Consider the following 22,489-nt stretch of genomic DNA (forward strand, 5'->3'; position numbering starts at 1 on the left):
GCGAGAAATTAGGGCTGATATGTAAGGAGGGGAAGCCAGGAGAAGGATTTCAGCAGGTGAGACGCTGAGACAGATGACAAGCATGATACGTCTACCAAAATGGGATTCTGTGCCCAAAATATGGAAAATTAATTTTAAATTGGGCATGTAATAGTTCTCAGAATAACAAACCCTGAGTGCCATTGTTGAGATTAAACAGTCACTGTTGCTCCAAGCCTGTGAATCTTGTGTTGCATATTCAGTGATATATTGAGTTATAACTACATGATTACTATTCCATAACACACATTCTTGTGTCGAAAATCACTGTACGGCCCATTCAAGTCAGTGGGTGGTAAGGTGTCTTTCTGCGCAGGTAGGTGTCTTATGGAATAGCACAGTTTAGGAAATATCACCTTATGTAATGAAAATGGCAGAAAATATTCAGTATTTTAATAAACCTGACACACCAGATGTTACATTTAGTTGTAGGTTGCCTTATACATTTATAATATATAAATATATAAATAGTTTTTATGGCAGTTCAAAACCTGGCTTAGTTTGTTTGTCCAGAAGGCGAGGTTATCTGAGAGCAACAGTCTCTAGGATATGGGGGTATTGAAATATGGCATCACAACTTCTTCTGACAGCAGAAATAAATAAAGTAAAGTAATGTACAGTATCTTGAAAGACATTGTTTGGTGTTCTGCAGAATATCAAGGGGTGTGGCCAGGACGACAGTTCAAATGTAGCGTAAGTTTACTAAATGTGAAATATCATGGGTCTAACAACGATTCGTGAGAATTACAGATGGATTTATGATCAGACAAATCAAATAATGTCAAACACTTCATGTTTATGAGGTTGTAAAGGACAGATATCACTCACACTTAGGAGGAGGTCAGTCAAAAATAATCTCTTTACATGCGCTAAACTCACCCGAACATATTGATATGAATCACATTCTTCTAAGTATTATAGGAAGAAAGATATTGGATGTTTTATATGTTCAGGCACTTTTTAAATGAAAAAGAAAGCCTTTTTTCCCCTTTAGGCTGCGTCCCCGCTGGCGCTGAGCGTGCTGTGCGCTCGGCGCTTGACGCTTTTACTTATTGCAGTCTTTATGTGGGAGTCCCCACTCGGGCACCCACGCTCACCCAAGCTTGGCGCTTGAGCAGACAAAAGAAACTAACTTCGAAGCGCGCTCAACTTGCCCGCAATGCCCCCGGCACGCTTGCAAAATAGGCAGGACACCCGACGCTCATGCTTAGAGATGGTGATGTCACCGCTCTAAAACATGAGCGCGGTCAGCGCCAGCAGGGATGCAGCCTAAGGCTTTGCCTATAACTTTCGCCGGTCGGCCGCATCGCGGGATTCCCGCAATTTGATTTGTTCAAGGGCCGTCACGTGATGCAACGGCCCTTGAAAAATCAAATTTTGCCGGCGGCGGGTTTTCGCGATGGCGACATCGCTTGTCGCCGTCACGTGCACCATAAGCGCACGCGGCGGCGGCGGCAATGCTTTTGTTTTTGGGCGAATTTGCGTTGCCGGCACTATAAGCACGGCCTGAGTCATAAAAATGTCACTGGCTGCATATTGATGAAAGAGGGGGTTAAGAACACACCCAGAAGGTGGCCTTATGTTTTCAGTGAAAGATGTTTTAGGATAAAAAGAATGTATTTAGAACATGAATGATGATTTCAACCAAGGGAGTACCAATGCTGTGACACATGAAATCTCATATTCTCAACTCATGACCCTTTGAGAAATCTGATAAATGTTATGTGGGGATGTAAGTTAGATTTTCTTGGTTTATCATTTTAATTTGAAGAAACTGTCTGCATTTGTTGTACTGTATATATTTTTTTCAATAACCTAAGCACTGTACTATTTTGTATATTAAATATAAAATGTAATAAGTATTCTTTGGACTCTGATTGAACTTTGCACATTTTGAAGAGAGTGATTACATTTTTGGACACATTTTGCTACAGTAGAGTTTTGTGTGCTAAATACATATTTTGCTTAGTAAACAGGGACCAGAGACCCTAGCGATTATATTTTTCTGTATCCTTGGTGGTGGAGGTGATTAAAAGCTATATATTGTGATGGATTGATTGTAGATATTACCCGTTTGAGGAGCCCTGCGAAGAGATAAAGGCTGGATAGCTGTGTTTATTAACCCTTGTGACATATACAAGTAACGGCCTCACAAGTGTACTGTTCGTGACACCCCATGTAGGCGTAGTGTGTTTTTGAAAATGGCAACACGCAAATAAATATCTATAATAGGTATTTATCTCACTTTTGTTTTTTGCAATTTTCAGCACTGAATTCTATGTTGTAAGTTAATTAAATCATTGTTTCATAAATACTACGGTATATCGTCTTCGCTGCCATAGGAATCATAGAAAATGTCTTGGTTTAAAGAGGGTGATATAAAAATCAACCATTTGACCTGAACTTTCAGCTAACGTGAAGCTTTGATTTTATTTTTTTTTGTTTCTCACTTTTTCAGGGAAAAAGCTCCCTGCTTGAATCATTTTAGACATATCTCTTGACCAATATGAGCCTAGCATGGTAATACCGTACAAAGGGAGGAAGCCATCTGGACTAATTCTAGTCTAATTTTCCATTCTAACGGCTGCTTTCCAAACTCTCATGTCTAGAAACTGGTTTATTGGATGCAAGATTTCACGCGTCAACCGTGATTTTGGTTTTCTACCCTGCCGGCATGCAGCTGGACGGCAGGGAGAGATTCCATGAACAACTCTGTTACGCAGGGCATGGGCCAGTGATCTGAAAAGCTCAGCCAAGTGTTGCCTGCTTTATAGACCTTCTGGTGTTGCTAATTAATGGCTGAAGCAATGATAGTGGAGACGAGAGAGAGCAGACAAGCAATTAATCTACCTTGAAATTTTCAGCTGAAATTGTAGTCTTCATTTTAATGCACAGGCTTATTTCCTTAACACATCAGCCGGCTGCTTTATCGACTCAGTGTATTACTCTGTGATATTGCCACATTTTTTGTCACTGCCTTTCAATTACAACCTTGATACTTGCTAAGAAATCTTTTTTTTCCCTATGGCAATTTAACACTGTAATTTTGCAAGAAAGGGTTATTGTTCCTCTGTTATTTTTTGGTGGGATGTGTAAACGTACATACTATCTTTTAATCAAGCAAATTGATAAGGGAGTTAAGGGGGGAGATAAGCACATGTCATTAATTTAGTGTAGTGGGAGAGATTGTTTGCCTGGCCATAGAGGAACATACTGTTATTTTTCAGGATTCTTGTCTATTGGAGGAGGTATTTTATCTAATGAATCTGTGGGTGTGGGTGGTATTTTTGTGTGGTATATTTCTGTTGAGTGCTAAGATGTAGGGTGGGGTAGTAATATTATTTTTCTGTGTGAGGGACAATTTACAAATTTGAGTATGTAATGAATTATTTACCTCTGTGAAAAATGTATCTGTTTCATAATTTCATTGGTAGACTGATTTATACCTAATGGTCTGCTTTAAAAGCTTGACTTCTTAACGCTTCTGGTCTTTCAACTAATGTTGAATGCAATTAGTTCTAATAACATAGTCGAATGCAATTAATGGACTCTTGTTTTAATGGGCTTTTGTTGCAGCTTTTCATGTGGAAAGCAATATAAATTTGCTATCCTTTTTATTATTTATGATCTTTTATTACCAAATTAAAACTGCGCTTACCATGCTAGCTATACTATGTTCCAAGTCGCAGAGGACAGTAGAATCAAAAGCAGTCTAGCCAGCAAAATAATGTTATTGACTGAAGCTGGAATGTAACATCATTTTCTACTCCTTATTTGTGGCCTGGTGTATGATTTGATTGCCAAGAGTTGTTGCAAGAGGTAGATGTTTTATTTGTCGGGACTGAAAACTGAGCCACTGATTGTACCACCTGTGCTGAAGCAGGGATATCCTGAAAACCTGACCTGTTGGTGGCCCTTGAGGACTGGAGTTTCCAGCCCCTGTATTACACCCATCCAGAGCATGTTAAAGCCCTATTTCATGGTCTGGATGTGAGTAATGCCTAGTTTATATATGACCTCCTTCCGTTATCCTTAACGGACTTTAGTGGATATGCGCTGTTAGGGGGAATGGAACGTTTAGCCGCGAGCAAAACGCTGTTGGTGTTCCGCTGCTGGGGCACGTGGCCGCAGGGCAGCTCGCTGCTGGACATTTTACCTGACAAGCCAGGTCTGATAAGTGCATCTTTAAATGTCCCCCGCGGGACCACTAAAGTGCCTAAACCGGCCACTCCGACGCGCCATCTTTAAATGTCCCGTACTTATCAGACCTACTGTAGCTGTAGTGGATGGTCGGGCACGGGAGCGTGTGCGGCAGACATCACAGTGAAATGTCCCACCGGTGGGAATGTCCCGGCGGAGGAACACCAGCGCCGTTTGTCAAAGTCCAATACCGATAGGGAACGCCTCTTTTGCATCTCATTATTACAAATAGCTGGTATAATTAATGCAGTGCTCTGTTCAGGAGAAAACATGACTTAACGTTACGTAATTATCCTTTGAATATTGGCAGTAAGACTTAGCGTGACATTAACGTCACGTTAAGTCACTGAACAGTATCTGGTCCACAGAGAGCACTGACCCTCGTATATATTACTCCGCAGTTAACCTTGGATGGTGTCACGATAAATCACTGAGTGGGTTATATTCTGTGAACAATACATGGCTACCAGAGACTGGGCATGGGGGCAAGGCTTTATTAGGGTCATAAAATAACTAACAGGACAACCATGTTTTCAAGAGGAGTCCAGTAGGTGGCAACGTTTTAGGCTTTCTGTATTATTTCCTCCCTTTTATTTTATGAAAACGGTGTGTGTATGTATATGTATATGTATGTATATATATGTGTGTGTGTGTGTGTATGTATATATGTATATAGTTGTTTGTTTCTGTAACTTTTTTTTCTGTAACAAGCACTGTACACTTTTCATTATATTCAATCAAAAATTGAATAAGTACTGTCTTGGAGCTCTAATTCAACCTAGTACCTTTTTGAAGAGATTTAATGCATTTTTTTTTGTTGCTATATTGACTTTTTGTGTTAATTGCAATATTTTGTCAAGTAAAAAGCAGACATAGGATTCCTGAGGATAAGACCTTAAATTATTCTTCCCTTCAGTCTGCTTGCCTTCACATCAGCTCAAAACTAGGTTGTCTCAGTGTGAGAATCCCATCCTTTTATAGTCACTTTTTAAAGCAGCCGTCTGCTTTAAGAGATCTCTTTTCACGCTTTCCAAAGCTTTTTTTGTTTATTAAATGTGATGCTTGTTGTGGAGATATTAGGGTTTTAAATATTAAACGTCTGAAAAATGAAGCTCTCCATGGAGCCTGTTGCAGCCTAAAGGTTACGATGGTAACCTCAGAAGCTAGAGATTTGTTTTATTGTAACACTTGAAAAACATTCTTCTTTGTTTTAAATAAGGTTTGGATATACTCAGGTGGCAAAATAGTAACATTAAGGGGCCTATGCAGAGAGCAGCGCTAGAATAAATTGGAGAGTTTAAGAAAAAGTAGCTTTAATGGAGAGTTTTATTCTCCATATGCAGAAATGGGCGAAATCCGCTATTTTTAGCATTACTGCATGTGGAGAATTGTAAATGAGGAGATGCGCGCAGCTGAAAGGGAAGAAAAAAAAATCGCGCATTTTTTTTTTGTTTCCCTATAGCCGGCGAGCTCCTGCTTCTTGCCAACTTTAGTTGGCGGAGAAAATTGGAGAAAATCGCGCCAAAAACAGCCGCTAGATGGCGAGCGCGCCTTTCTGAATTCGGATATTTTTCAGACTGGCGAGATGTATTTTCTCGCCAGCTGCGCGGCGAGATTTTCAATTAGAAAAAAAAAATGGCGCCTTTTTCCTAACTCGCCATTTTCAGCTGTTTTTAGCGCGATTTTCTCCGGAAAATGGCGAGATTGCAAATAGCGCTGCTCTCTGCATGAGGTCCTAAATGAGTTAAACTCAAGGCATCTGGAAGGATTGCTGCTTTAAGAGAAATATGCAGAGCTATTGTTATTAGAGTAAGTAATTAAACTATGCCATTTGCTTGGATGTTTTCATATTACTTTGAGAGAGGTTAGCATCTCCACTCAGCTCTACTTCTGGTAGTGTGAATATTAAACAGATATTACACAGTGCAAAATGGTGTGGGACAAGATTGACAAGAATGCATAACAATGTGAGCACATTAGAATTGACAAATTGCTATGTGCTGGAACAGTAAGTAGAGCTGTCATTGTTATAATTCTCTAAAACCTGTTTATTCTTAGCAAATGTCTTTATGTATGAACTTTTCTCTTTGTAACTTTATTGATGTCCATAAAAGGTTTTCATGTTGCTGTTTTATTGGGAGTAAATGGTAGATACACGCTTGACTTGTATCTGCGATGAAGAATAGTTTGTATATTATCTTTTTCTGATGTATGATATTTGTTTTCTTTTCTTTTATTTAGTAGATATACATTTTCGAAGGCGCTTACAATTGATTCGGAAGGGGAGAAAGAAAGAAACACTAGTATTGCCAATCCTTGTTACCCCCTGTGCTGTCGAGGGGCTTCTCTGGCTGAGATTCAGAGATTGTCTTAAGCAGACAGAAATGTAATACAGGCCTAAACATACAGTTGCTTGAAATGAAAATGTTAAAACAATATTGCAAATAGCTACGTTATAAAAGCGTAGCAAAACTGTAAAGTATAAAGAAATAATTTGCTCTAAGATATCATTTTCAATACATTTTGCGTTCAGATTTTCAGTGTTGTAAATCATTGATAAAAATCAGAAATGTTCATTGTTACAGGGAAACTATGAGAATATGTGTGTATATATACAGACGAGACCACGAGTATTGTAAAGCTTGCCTTAAACTAGCCTGGTTACATTCTGGGTATGTGCTGGGTGTAACCTGGCTAGTTTAAGGCATTTCTGCATTGACTAATGACCCATAGGATTAATGCAGCAGGGGTCCCTGGCAGTCCCATTCAGTTTGACTGGGACTGGCAGTGACCCCCGCTGTTAATCTGATGGGTCATTAATCAATGCAGAAATGCTGGGTCTAGTTTAAGGCATGTATCCAGCATGTAACTGGGTGTACCTGGGTCTTTTTGGCGATTGCCACTGGTTTATGTTACAATAACCGTGGGCACTACAGTGTATATATATATATATATAAAATGTATGTGTAAAAAAGAAGCTATTGAATGAGTTAATCTTTACTTCAAGTAACAAAGCAAACACATCGTTTGACACTATTTTACTAACACATACTTTCTTACTATTACTAAATATATAATAAAAAAAAATACTAGCCTTCTTGTAAAGAGACAGACAAGGAATATCTAGTCTCTCCTATTTGTTAAAGCAGATGCCTTGAGTTAAAAAGCATATTACATACATTAGATCAGTGTCATTTTCAGTTTCTACCATTGTAATGAATTATTTTACTGAGCACCTCCCCCTTATATTAGGCATAGGATAGCTATTGACTGTGGTTGCTTACTTAATGTCGCTTTTTAGAAGATGATCACACTCATCAATGCAGAAATATAACTGTAATCAACAAGAAAGCTTTACTCTTTTCTCTGTTAGGCAATCATCCTAGCCCTACTTCTCAATTGCTATGTTGCTGTGTTTTTGTGCAATTGTCTTCAGGAGTGGTTAGAAAGACCTGATTATAAAGCATCTGAAGAACATTGATGCATGCTACTCTTGGATCCTGAACTAGGAACAAATAAATGCAAGCACAGCATTACCATGCTGGTATTTTACTTCCCTTTGGGGAGACACATCACTAGGACTCTAAAGCTAAAGACCCATGACGAAGCCCTGTGTGCGAAATGTGTAGGGTTGTTGAGAGGCCATTGTGTGGTATCAAAGCGGAATTACACTCAGCATATCATCCCCCTCGAGGAGCAGCCATCAGAGCCGAGAGGAAGCGGTATTGTAGGAGAACAGCAGGACCGCTATGTTTCAGACTGGGTGCCAAATCATAGTGCAGGCGAAATCTCACGAGATGGCATCTCCTTGCATCGCCGTGATCTGCCGGTTTTGGTGCCCGTGCTACCCCACACCCGTCGGTGTTAACTCACATGTGAATGAGCTATATAATTTTTATCTGTGTTTTATTACATTTTCTTACGAAAGCTGTGCTTGTCTGTTTATTTCTTCCTTCTGTATGCTAAGGTATTCCCCCCCCCCCCCCCAACCAGGGGAACGCATTGAATCACCTACCTTGATTCATACAGACTGAGCACGCTTTAAGTTTACAACTTTCCTAAGATCAGACTAGTTGAGCATGGTTCTTTTGTTTGCATAGTGATTGGACCTAGAACAGTAGTTATCACACTTTGGGCCTCATGCAGAGAGCATAGAATTTTAAAAATGGCGAATTTCATAAAAAGTAGCTTTTTTGGAGAGTTTTATTCTCCATATGCAGAAAAGTGCGAATTCTGCTATGTTTAACATGGATGCGTGTGGCGAGTTTAAATTGGCGAGATGCGCGCTTCAGAAACGTGTAAAAACAAATTCGCGCCTTTTTTTTCCCCTTTACTATAGGCGGCGAGCGCCATCTTGCCATATTTTCGTGGCGCGGCAAAAATGCGAGAATCGCGCCTTTTTTTGGCGCGAACAGCCGCTACTTGCCGTTCGCACCTCTCTGCATTCGGAGAGTTTTAAAAATGGCGCGATGGAGGTTCTCGCCAGCCGCGAGGCGAGTTTTAAACATAGAAATAAAAAAATGGCGCGTTTTTCGCAACTCGCCATTTTATGCCGTTTTCTGAGGGAAATTGAACAAAAAATGGCGAGTTTTGAAATAACGATGCTCTCTGCATGAGGCCCTTTATCCCCTTTACCACCAGTGGTCCTCAAAGCCTTTCTGAATTCACTTCAGGCTGCCCTCTCAATATGTTCATTTTATACCACAACTAAAGGCTGATTTTTAGATACAGGTCCAATTTAGTTGAATACTGCACCGACACACTTTATTCGAGCAAATACCCGGTATGTACCTGGCAGATACCTGGAATGCGCCGCTCCTCACCTCTGACAAGCCCCGTTGCATTTGCCTTCCCAGCCTGGGTTCATGCCTGGCTGACGGGCGGCTGATCTGTTAAATGATAATGATTAGGATTTAATAGGCTGCAATGCTTCGCGTGTCTACCAGATGGCATAAATTCATGAATTGTAATGCAGTATATATATATGTACTGTGCAGTATTGCAGCCAGCGGGAATAAAATGCTTCAATCCCTGCCGGAAAATAACTCAATGCACTCGGGCAGAAAACAGTCACAAACCTCAATACACCCGGGTATACCCGAATTCGTGGGACTAGCCGAGCTCGAATAAAGTGTGTCGCCAGTGTATGTTATATGGAAATAAAAATGTATTGGTGGACAACAGCTTAGCACAAGTGCAGTGTTAGCGATAATTTGAGTTTGAAAAGGTCCCCAATATGGAAGTTTGGAATTCCTTGCAAACCATCCTGTTACTTAAAAGGCAAATCCTTCTGCAAAAGTACCTGAGAAAGATTCTTATTATTCCATATTGTGAGAGATAGAAAAATAAACTTACCAAATCAATGTTAGTTCATTTTTTTGTCTGGTGTAAACCCTGGTTTGCGTTAGTCAAGGTCTGAAGCTGAACATTAAGGCTCCTCTGCTAGAGCCGATGTCTGTCAGCATCTTCTTTCTCTTGTGGCTGAGTCTCGTACTTCTATTAGCAGTAATGTGAAATGTGGCTTGAAAGGAGGGAGCTAAAGAACTGTTCGCTGAGGTTAAGAAGGCAACTCCAAAAGAGGCGCTTTCATATGTAACCTCAGAGCCTCAATAGCACACAGGGCCCTGATATTACCAGAAATCAGTAAATATTTAAAGAATAAATATGAGGAGGCTGGGGAAAGAATGTATGGTGACACTGTGATGAGAAGCGGAGAATGTTAGAATGATAAGGGTAGGAGAAGAATGCAACACATGGTTGAGGGCTAAAGGTTAGTAGAAATATGAGAGGCAGTAGGTACAGGAGAGAGGGCAAAGTGGCAGAATTTAATGTGTGTCTGAACGGTGTAGAGGGAGAAAGAATGGGGGGCAGGCAAGAGACAAATTTCTTCCATATACAGTATAACCAAGTACGTATATGTCTAGGAAAACTAAGGAAAAAAAAGTGGAGGTATTTACAGATGTACTAGTTCTTGACCAGTATATTGCGAGGTCTTTAGAAATAAATAATGGACATTGGGTTTTCAGTTGTATTTTTTTTTGCTATATGTTTTGTAAATCCCATAGCTCAATAAGTGCTATAATAAACACATTGAAGTAAGAACTAATGCGGCTGTCATGTGAGCTCATATCATCTTAAGAAGTATACAGTAAGTTTGGATTGCACGATTGATTGGTTCTGTAAGCCAAATTGCTTAGGTTATTTTTGTCTTTCTCTACACAAAGGGTGTGCAAATGTTTCCCCCTGCCCTGCCTGCTCTCTTTACCGGGCACCCCTCTGTCTTGTCTTCGATGTCAAATGACGCAGCAGGGTCACGTGACGTCACCTTTCCATGGCAATGTGATGTCACGTGACCACCAGCGTCATTTGGCTCCGCGTTGCCATGGCGACGCATCGCAGAACACAACAACGTAGGAGACATTGCAGAGGCCTCGCGTGATCCCCCGGTATTTAAATGCCGGGGGAAGAGCGCGGGGCCTCTGCAACCGCTGCCCCCCCCTGAAACTTATTCCGCCCCCCACTTTGTGCACCCTTGCTCTACACAACGTGCATTCATTGTACAATGTACAGTGTATTATTGCTATTACACAGATGTAACTGCAGAGACCCAGCATTTCACAGGAAGTGCTCTTCTTTTCATTGTCACTTGTCACTATCCCAAGTTGGCTACTCATCCCCATTAACCCAGGCAATGCAGCTCTTTACATAGTTGGAAAGTGGAGAGACTGCCATCTGTTTGCAATGCGCTGATCCTCTCCTTTTATTTATCCTTTCAATATAAAACTTTTATTGTTTCCAAAACAAGTGATATGTCAGGCACAGTGCAAGTCAAATAATGGAGACACACATAGTAGTAATACAGAACTACGTATCATTAATATTATGGACAGGGGATAAAACACGAATAAGGGCTGTTAGGAAACCATACATCAGTCTCTCAGTCAAGGAAAAGCCCTTTAAAGGAGTGAGGTGGCTTTCACCAGCTTGTGCATCATGGACCATGACACCAGAGTTATTTACCCTCGCCCCCAAGCCCTGCTTTTCCCTTGTTAGATTATGCTTATTTATATTGTACTTTTTATGACTTCTATTTAAAAATGCCAAGCAGGATTTTCAGATTAACCACTTCAGTGCTGAATGAACAAGCATTGCAATTGTCACAGCATTTTTTGCATTGGTGTGGTTACAGAAATCAAAGGTTTATACAGTATGTTATGGCATTCTTGGTTCTCCACTATGTGGGACTTGACATATTGTTAGAGAAGCAAAACAAAATCCCAGATGAGGAATATGGAGGAATATTTTAATCAAAGACACATATAGAACTTGGGCCGATATATTTTGCGCTTAATACTTACCTGTGGAGAACAAATCAGACTTTTCTCCAGCTATGGAAAATCCACCATTCATGACTTGGGCAAAAAAAGTCTTGAGACTTCCAGGATTATCTGGATGGTGAATTATAGATAATCAAGACCTTGAGGAATTAAAAGAAAAGTGTCCCAAATACAGTGTTGAGAAAAAGTTTCACATATTTGAAAACTAAAATGTTAGTAGATCTTAATATAAGTCCTAATAATAGATAAAGATAACCTGATCAAACAAATGACATGATACTTTTTCAACATTTATTTATCCACAAATGATTCAACATTCAATATCCATGTGTGGAAACAAGTATGTGAACCTTTAGATTCAGTACTTGGTGGCACCCCCTTGAACAGCAATGACTTCTACTAAGCCTTTCCTGTAACTGCTGGTCAGTCTCTCACATTCAGTTCATAATATAACAAACCCAGCTGGCGGCTCATGCAGGCAAAACCGAGTATCAAAACTGCAGCTGAGATTTCAAACGGCCCTCAGTCTCTCTCAAGACAACGTAGGCGACGCAACCCAACCCAATGCGTTTCGCTTCTCTATCAGGTGACTTCATCTGGGTAGGAATTGCCCTTCCTATTGTCTGTCTGCGTGTTGCACTTATTATATTATATCTTTTGTAAAGAGTACAGCTGTGGTCGCTATATAAATAAAGATATACATATATATAGAAGAAGAACAAATAGACAAAGCGCACCAAGGGTAAGTATTACGAAAATATATTGGTAAAATCACAAGTAGCTTCTAAAACGTACAATTCATAAAATAACATGAAGCTCCACATGGCACAATGAGTCCAGTATTCCGTTGATGAGAATGAAGACGAAGCATCTTTGCCCTCTTTTGTGGCCCAATTAAAGATTAATCACTTCAATTTAAAATTCACATTTGAAACTTTTGGCGAGAAGGCATATTTTCTAGATTTAGAAATATACATCAAAGATGGGAGTATTTGCAAGAGTACATACTCTAAAGAGGCTAGTGTGAATTCTTATTTGGAGCCCACCAGCAATAATGATACCAAGTGGATACACAATATACCTTATAGTTAGTTCTTACATTTGAAAAGGAACTGTGCAGAGGAGTCTTGGTTTTTAGACCAGGCCAATGTTTTTGAAAGAAAGATTCAAACAGGAGAATTATGATGAGGGAGTTGTAGAAAAAGCTTTTAAGTGAGCATAGAAATAGAAAAGAAAATCCTTACTGACGTATCGAGGTAATAGGAAAAGCCATAAATAATTGCGTGCCAGTCAGACAAATTCCAAACACGTTAAAGACACAATAAAATTTGAGGAAATAGGAAATAGATCAGAGCCCCTATCAGACATTTCTAAAGTGATGAGTCGTGATACACCTTAATTTAATACTCCATTTAATGTAGCCCATCGGAAATCTAGACATATTTTATCCCGGCACTGGAATATTCTTAAATTAGATCTCATCTTGGGTAATATATTGCCTTCACAGCTGAAAAGTTATCTCCAATAAAGACAAGAATCTTAAGAGCATCTTGGCACCAAGTCTGATTCGGAGTGCCAATAGTACATATGCATTCATCCTGTCCTCCAAGCCCAAAGGCTGTTATAAATGTTCGGGATGTAAAGCCTGTGATTCTATGAAACCTTCTGAACAGTTCCATTTGAAGGTACCTGGGGATGTATTTGATATAGATTACTTCATAAACTGCAATACCAAGTTTGTTGTATATCTTTTGCAACATGATTGTGGTTTACAATAAGTGAGGGAAACAATAAGAAGTTAGAAGATAAGAATATTTGAACATCTTAGCAACATAAAAAATATTACCAAAAATGTTGTGGATAAAGGTAAACTCCTGACTCACTTTCTTGAACAGTTTCTGAAAGGACATAATTATGACCCACAGGCTCTGCATTTCTTGGCAATTGAATCAATAGTGGAGGGTATTCAATCAAGTAATAAATATCTGCAGTTGTTGCGTAGAGAACAATTTTGGATCTTTAGACAGAAAACTAAACATCCCTGATGATTTAACAATGGTGTAGATATTATGCCTTTTTAAAAATAGTTATCAATAAATAGAATTGTATCTATTTTGTTATATTGAATGTCATTTAATTGATTTCTATATACTGACTTTTTATGCAAGTTTGATGAGTATTATCCCATGAGAGAAAGATCTTTATCATTGTGATACATTCACGTCTATTGATACAGTATGTAGTTTTACACACAGATAAATATAGTTTTAAAATGCCACACTTAACAGTGACGAGAAAGTTTGTGAATCCCCTAGGGTTTTCACATATTTCAAACCTAAAATTCCATTAGATATTAATCTAAATCCTAATACTAGAGAAAGATAACCTGATCAAACAAATGACACAAAAACATGATACTTTTCCCACATTTATTTATCCACAAATGATTCGAGATTCAAAATCCATGTGTGAAAAAGTATGTGAACCTTTAGATTCAGTACCTGGTGGCACCCCATTGATCAGCAATGACTTCAACTACGCGTTACCTGTAACTGCTGGTCAGTCTCTCACATCGGTTTTGAGGAATTTTGGTCCATTCCTCCATACAGAACGGCTTCAACTCAGTTAAATTTGAGTGCTTTCTTGCAGGGACAGCTCGTTTCAGGTCCTGCCACAAAATTTCGATGGGGTTTAAGTCTAGACTTTGACTAGGCCATTCTAAAATGTGGAATTTCTTCTTCTGCAGCCATTATTTTGTAGATCTGCTTGTATGATTGAGATCATTGTCTTGCTGCATGACCTACTTTCGCTTCAGCTCATAGACGAATGGCCTGACATTCTCCTCTAAAATCTTCTGCTAAAATGCAGAATTCATGGTTGTGTCAACGATGGCAAGCCGTACAGGTCCTGAAGCAGCAAAGCAGCCCCAAACCATCACACACTCAATACCATGCTTGACAATTGGGATGAGGGTCTTCTGTTCAAACAACGCAGTGTTTGGTTTTCGCCAAACATAACATTTCTCATTTAGGCCAAAAAGTTCTACCTTTGAGTCGTCTATCCAGAAATATTGTGGATGTTCTACAGGTATATCCTCTTTGGCAGTCTTCAGACGAGCAGCAATGTTCTTTTTAGAGAGCAGTGGTTTCCTCCTGTTTATCTTTACCTGAACACCATTCTTGTTCAGCCCTTTTCTGATAGCTAAGTCATGAACACTCACATTAGCCAAGGCAAGAGTGAACTGCAGATCCTTAGATATTACTCTGGGGTTCTTTGTGACTTCCTGGATGATTTTCCGGTTTATTCTTGGAGAGATTTTGGTAGGACGACCGCTCCTGGGTAGAGTGACTGTGGTCTTGAACTTTCTCCATTTGTAGACTGTCTCAGAGTGGATTGGTAGAGCCTCAAATCCTTAGAAATGGTTTTGTAATCCTTTCTAGACTGATAAACATCAATAACTGCTTTTCTGAAGTCATCAGAGATTTCTTTTGATCGTAGCCTGACATATTTCCACACACCTGTATGGTGAAGACCAAACTCACAAAGTTTCTGATCTTTATATACTGTAGGGTAGGGCTCCCAAACTCACCCCTGAAGATCTGTACCTAATTATTTAAACACCCTATTCTAATTATCCCCTTTAATTTAGCTGATAAAACCAGGGGTTCACTTACTTTTGCACAAACCCTGACACTTTATTTCTCATTTTCGTCTAATTAACATTTTGTTTCAAAAGACATAACATTTGTTAATATAGAGCCTATTGGATATTTCAGAAAATACTGGTTTTGATTCAAGAAGGTTGTCATCAGAAACCTATAGAATTTCTGTAATTATAATTGGGGTTCACACAGTTCTTATAGCTGCCACAATGAGAAATGGCTTAAGAATATTCCTTTTAATCAATTTTAGGGAGTAAAACGTAACAGTACAGATGAAAAACGTTTTAATGAACAGGCACTTTTCATAAAAGATAGATGTCTTAAAAAGGATTACAACGAAGTGCTGGTTGATGAATCATTAAGAAAAGCAAAAAAAGTGGAACAAGCTTTTTTGTTAAACTATTGGCCAAAAAAAAAATGGGACACGAGATACATTGAGTACAGTATCTAGTAAAGAAGGGAGCGATAAAAAAGTAAATACATTTTAAGGATGTACCAATGTTTATTACACAATACAACAAAGTACATGGTGAGATAAAAAAAAGCCCTATGTAAACATTGGAAGATACGCAATCTGGATCCCATTTTAGGTTCCCTTATTAAACCTAAACCCGATATCGTGTTTCGAAGAGCACAAAATGTAAACGGGCTCTTAGCACCCAGCTTATTGAAAAGTAATGACAAGCGACCTAATACTTTTTTGTCCAGATTGGGAATAATAGGAAACCATAAGTGTGGCAGGTGCAAAGCATGCAACCATATGAGGATGGATAAAGAAGTCATATCTACAGTTACTCAGAAAAAAATACTCTGTAAAGAATGTTATCAATTGCCTTTCTATGCATGTAATATATTTATTACAATGTGGATGTGGCATACAATACATTGGTAAGACCAAGAGGGTACTCAAACTTCATATACTTGAGCATTTAGGAAACATAAAAAATATCTCGAAATTAATGGAAAAAGGTCAACCATTTAGGCTGCGGCCAGGGTCAAATTTGGGGATGTCAAAAATCACGTCTAGAACATTTTGCTTCCAGATGTGGGAATTCGTTCTTAGAAGGCTTTCAATATGGTGACTGATTTGCATATAAGAGGAAGAGTATTTATAAATCCACTTTAATTAACCCTAACTTTATTTCTCATTTTCATCTAATTAACATTTTGTTTCAAAAGACATAACATTTGTTAATATAGACCCTATTGGATATTTAAGAAAATACTGGTTTTGATTCAAGAAGGTTGTCATCAGAAACCTATGGAATTTCTGTAATTATAATTGGGGTTCACAAAGTTCCTTATAGCTGCCACAATGAGAAATGGGTTAAGAATATTCCCTTTAATCAATTTTTGGGAGTAAAACGTAACAGTACAGATGAAAAACATATTCCTTCCTTAATTCACAGGTGGTCTGATTTAGACTGAGGTGACAAAATGACAGACAATGGGGCCTATTCTAGTAGCTTCGATGACTTTGCTGCTACCTGGAACGATGTGGCATGTTCCCATCGAACGGTTTGTCATTTGTGTTACACTGGCGACACACTTTATCCGAGCTCGGCTAGTCCCACGAATTCGGGTATACCCGGGTGTATTGAGGTTTGTGACTGTTTTCTGCCCGAGTGCATTGAGGTATTTTCCAGGCAGGGATTGAAGCATTTTATTCCCGCTGGCTGCAATACTGCACAGTATATATATATATATACTGCATTACAATTCATGAATTTATGCCATCTGGTAGACACGCGAAGCATTGCAGCCTATTAAATCCTAATCATTATCATTTAACAGATCAGCCGCCCGTCAGCCAGGCATGAACCCAGGCTGGGAAGGCAAACGCAATGGGGCTTGTCAGAGGTGAGGAGCGGCGCATTCCAGGTATCTGCCAGGTACATACTGGGTATTTGCTCGAATAAAGTGTGTCGGTGCAGTATGACGGTAGTCAGAAAGAGTCAGAAAGCATCTCAAACCGTGAGGTTAGGAAAATGCCAATACCGCTCGGCGTAGCAGCAATGTGATCTCAGATTTTCCCCTGTGATCTTCTCGCAATCTGTGCTGCATAAAGAGCTGCACAGCGAGAGACACCTCTCCCTGTACAGCTCTCACAGGCAATCACAGTGCTTTTATTTAAAGTGGAATACTAGTGTGCGGGAGAAGGGGGTCTCCGGAGCAGAACCGCGTTGATTTTAGGTCCGGGGACCCCCTGCTTCCCGAAATACATATAAAATTACACCCCCCCATACATATAAAAATACCACCCCCCCCCAAAGACATATAAAAATACACCCCCCCCATACATATAAAGATACAGACTTACCTTGGGGATGATCTCAGGCTGGGCACGGCGGCTTCGGGGGGCCTGGCAGCCGGACAAAGCAGCTGACCCACGCCGAGCTTCTGATGCTGGCGCGTGCCGGAATCGCAGCCCAGCTTACTTTGGGCGCGCATCGGTATCAGAGAAACACGGTGCGCACCAGTGTCAGAATCTCGACATGGGACAGAATGAGGAAGGCTCGCAGCTGGGGGAGAGTCGAGACTCAACGGCAATTAGAGTACCAACAGCCCGGCCCCCCGCAGCCACCAGGCCCGGGACACCTGTCCCGCCCTGTCGGCACACATTCAGGGAGGTAATATCGGAGAGCACATACTTGTCCGGTATTGCCTCTCATTTTTTACCGGACGCAGGGACAAAATACTGGTCTGTCCGGTACAAAACCGGACACCTGGCAACCCTATTTACCATATATATACAGTAGTTTATAGGGTTACAAACACAGAAAACCCTTACCATGTGTAAGACCAGCTGCAGTACTTTGTTATATTTTCTTTTATGAGGAATAATAAAGGGTAATAGCATGGGGAATTACGGTGCCTTATACAGCTCTGTATGCTTGTTCACCTCCCCCTCTTCAAAGTGAAATACTGATTATTGTGAGAATATTGGATAGCTTCATAATGTAATTCATTTTTGTGGGTTACGCCAGAGATTTATTTTTTTTTCCCTTTAAGACTCTAGGAGATGGAAATGAAATGGGGAATAGTTCTCCCCATTGTGACAAGGCTTATCCCTGTCATTTATTGTTCCATTTTTTTTGCTGTCAAATTATCTAAGTATAGTGACATTTCATTTCGATCTAGGGAGATTGTGATTTTAATTTTCGCAGTAAAGACCTCCGATCTTTAAATTTATGGAGCCTACTATTATTGCCTTTTCTCAGTTTCTATAACACTAGTATCTTTCTTTTCACTGTTATTTAAATAGCTTATTTTAAGTAATTGGGAATTTTAAAGATGATAGCAGTCTTTATCAAGGTACCACATTAAATGTAAACCTAGATAAAGTGGTGTGAGCACTTCACTTTTTATTTATTTTCACTGTTGCTTTAGATTTGGAATATCTCACTAAAATCTATTAAGGTATACAGTATAAGGAATCAGTGTGTATTCTGTGTGTTTGATTGGTTGATTATTCAATTAGATATTTTGAGATACCGTAGGAGCATGAATGATTCATATTTGATTTGAGATATTTTGTGTTTAACTTCAGATATGGTAGCCAGTTAAATGGGCGAAATTAAAGAAACAAAACATGCAGCACTGCATTTTTTCTTATTTTTTCTAATTACAGGATTGAACCAGGGGGCCTCCAGAATTTAGGGTTAACATCTAAGTTTTTTTTAGAAACGGGATACTCGGATGCCAAAATCCAGTAGGAAAATTTAATTTAGAATCACACATTTCCTATATGTTTTCATGATAAACAAACAAACTCCGTTTTTGCCCCCCCCCATTCTCTCTCCTTACAGCCCCCTTCTCCTCCTCACAGCTCCCCTCTTCTTCCTCCTCACAGCCCCCTCCTCCTCCTCACAGCACCCCTCCTCCTCATAGCCTCTCTCCTCCTCAAAACAGCCCCCCCTCCTCCTCACAGCTCCCCACCTCCTCACAGCTTCCCTCCTCTTCCTCCTCACAGCCTTCCTCCTCCTCCTCCTCACAGCTCCCCTCCTCCTCACAGCTTCCCTCCTCTTCCTCCCAGTTCCCCTCCACCTCAGAGCCACCCTCCTCCTCACAGCTCCGCTCCTCCTCTCAGCCCCCCTCTTCCTGCTCACAGCCCCCCTCCCTTTATCCTCCTCACCAACCCCGGCCACAAATACAAAATACAGAGAATATACACACTTTGGGTCTGGGGTTAAAAACTAGACTTTCTTAGTTGCAAGGTGCCTGCTTCAGCAAAGGCTTACCTTGTCCACTCCACGGAGCTGGAATAAGCCTGTAACAGTTAACTTCATACTCAGAACCAGTCCTCAGCTTGGCTAGGAGACCCTGGCATCGCAATGCCCATGGGAACCATGCCGGCGTGTCACTGGGCTAGTACCAAGACTATCTATAAGTCTGAACAGACCGAGAGAGACAAAAAACTGATCTGCAGTAGCCCCTTTTAACATGTTTTAACATGGACAGAGCCTTTCAGCCACTCACACCATGGGAACATGTCCCAACAGCCAATCAGAGCAGGGTTCATCTGGCTGATGATGTCAGAGGCAAGGGGTGTGTTGAGCTGGCTCGGGACATATGTTCTGACCAATAGGAAAAGCACCTACGATCACCATCTTTTCCTTAGCCAGCCCAGTGCCTCCTGCTGGGCAGGCGCCACTGCGTCCAGCAGACCAGAAGGTCCCCCCCAAAGGGGGTCTTTGTTATCTGGACTCCGTACTCCGCCCTACCCCAACCACTTAGCACCCCAACACCTCTCAACATCTCGTCTCCTCTTTGAAGCTGGCAACTTAAACATATGGCCAGGCTGACTGCATAGAGCCTTATAGTAAATGTAAAAACACCATAAGTCATACTTTATTACAGCATACATTTTGGGGTACCTCATATTAGATTGGAACACCCACAAATCCAAATAAGGCTCTGGGAAACCTTGGCACTAACTGGGGTACCACCCTTAACCTAGGGATTCCCTCAGGTACAGGGATACCTGTTCATCCTTGTGCCTCATTCACCTTTCTGAGCTAGGGTACCCTAGTGGTAAGTCACAGTTACGTTTTTAAGGGAAGATATTGCCGGGGCAATGTGTGTATGTATATCCGAAAATCAGGCATGATTGTCGGATACATTTATCGGGGAACCAGTAACTGAAGTTCCTGACCTGATATGCACATTCTGACACCACTTTCTCAGCAAAATCCCCCTTAAATCTCATGCACCAGAAATCCCTGTTTGATTGCATGCCCGGAAAGGGGAAAACACAACAAATACTTATAATACATACAGTACAATACCTTGGAATGGTACAAAGTTACTGGGCCCAAGAGCTAACTCTCTTGGACCCTTATACATGGATCAGGGGTAACCAAAACCAGGCTTAGCCTTTATTTGTGAGCCAGGTTACCCCCTACCGTCACAGAGTTTAAATGTCCAGGTCACGGGGGCTAATATAAAGCCCCAACAGATGATGTCATGGCTTCCAATTGGCCCGCGTGTCGCAGGACATTTAAACTTCACAGAGATACCGACACCCCCTATCGAGATAAGTATCTCTGGAAGCAGGGGGTCCCAGGAGCTGAAATTAACACTGTTCAGTTCCAGAGACCCTCTGCTTCAATCTTGTAATAAAAAAAACATTACAAAAATCATGCAGTGCTACATGTTTTGCTGCTTTAAGCTCCTATTAATATCAGTTGGGCAGTGAGGATTTCAGTCAGCACATCAGAATCCCAGTAAAGTGTATTGAACTCGACGTACTCATTAACCCCCGGAAAAACACTTTCTGTGGATATCACTGAAAAGATACCTCAGCTCCTGCATTTCTGATCAGCGATGTTTAAGTATTCTTGCGCTCTCGTTTCCAAGAACGTGTTGCAATTGTTTGCCTAAACAACATGATCTTTAGTGCTTGTCACCATGTCAATTGACTCAACACACAGGAGCTAAGAAAGAGGAAGAAACTGACTTCTATGGGAATTTCCGTGCTATAGGGTGCCACAATCTGCACTATTGCAGTTTTATGAATAACTGCATTAGTTTCCAGATTTTGCTGGTGTAGCCCCCTTTCTCCATGACTAAGGGAAACAACCCGTGCTGCCATTACCTGCGGCTCACAGAAGGCCTAAGCCTCCGCCGCTGGGAGCCTGGGGTGGTCTCGCTTCTCTGGTTGCAGCACCTCCACCTGGGAGGGATCCTAGCGCAGCAGGATAACCCCTCACAGGAACCAATACAGTCAATAAATACACACACAGGATATATAAGAGGTATTTACTGAACACACACAAACTATTATATAACGTTACACACAATATAACACAGTGTATGACCAACCCCTGTCCACCACAATGTCCACCTCCGGTGAGATCACCCCCAAAGTTATGAGGGTGCCCTGGGCACCTAAACACCCCGGTGTCAACAGAGCCAGGCCCACCCAAAGAGTGTTTGTGGAGTAGCGCTACCCACTGTGTATGGCTGGTGCACTTTTAGATACCTTCCTGGTCTTAGGCCAGACCAGGCCGACTTGGCTGATGGATCCGCCGAACTGCAACGTGGTGCCACGTCGCTGTCTGCTGAATCCGCTGAATCTCAGGCGTCCGCCTGTGGAGGGAGTTCCCGCTGGAGTGTGTCCTTTTAAATATCTATTAGGATACCTGTGGTCTGTGATACGCAGCTCACCGCGTGGCGTCTGTCACCTGTGTAATAACACTGATACCAATATGCTAAGGGGAGCGTCCCTATCTGGGACCTTCCCCAACAGCCACGAGAACTGGCGGCATGGGGGGGGAGGGGAGGGAGCACCGTAAATGCTGCCTGTGGACCCGCTCCCAACGTGGGACGGTGGAGAAGCACCGTGACGAGTCCGCACTCACCAACCCTGCTCCCACCGCGCCAGCCTCCTGCCCCGGGCAGCAGCCGGTCAGTCTGTCACCCACCCAGTCGGTCACCCACCCAGTCGGTCACAAGCCCAGTCAGTCACCTACCCAGTCTGTCACCCACCCAGTCTGTCACCCACCCACCCAGTCAGTCACCCACCCAGTCAGTCACCCAATCACCCACCCAGTCTGTCACCAACCAAGTCAGTCAAGTCACCCACCCACACAGTCACCCACCCACCCAGTCTGTCAGTCACCCACCACATCAGTCACTCACCCACCTAGTCGCACACCCACCCAGTCACTCACCCACCCAGTCAGTCACCCAGTCACCCACCCACCCAGTCTTTCAGTCACCCACCCAGTCTTTCAATCACCCACCAAG

General features: G+C 41.3%; 1 protein-coding gene across 2 annotated transcripts in view; it reads left to right on the forward strand.

Moving 5' to 3' along the window:
• The window catches only part of TMEM132E (transmembrane protein 132E), a 475,320-nt gene that overhangs the window by 18,890 nt on the left and 433,941 nt on the right, over positions 1 to 22,489 (forward strand). The window contains exons 2-3 of one of the 2 annotated variants that reach the window (XR_012799844.1): positions 6,481 to 6,625; positions 7,613 to 8,166. The exons of the other annotated variant lie outside the window; for it this stretch is intronic. The gene's annotated coding sequence lies outside the window, so the exon portion shown is untranslated. Of the gene's footprint in view, positions 1 to 6,480; positions 6,626 to 7,612; positions 8,167 to 22,489 lie in introns of those variants that run through there. 2 annotated transcript variants of the gene reach the window in all.

Source organism: Ascaphus truei, chromosome 3 (genome assembly GCF_040206685.1).
Source record: "Ascaphus truei isolate aAscTru1 chromosome 3, aAscTru1.hap1, whole genome shotgun sequence".
In the NCBI taxonomy this organism is placed as follows: Eukaryota; Metazoa; Chordata; class Amphibia; order Anura; family Ascaphidae; genus Ascaphus; species Ascaphus truei.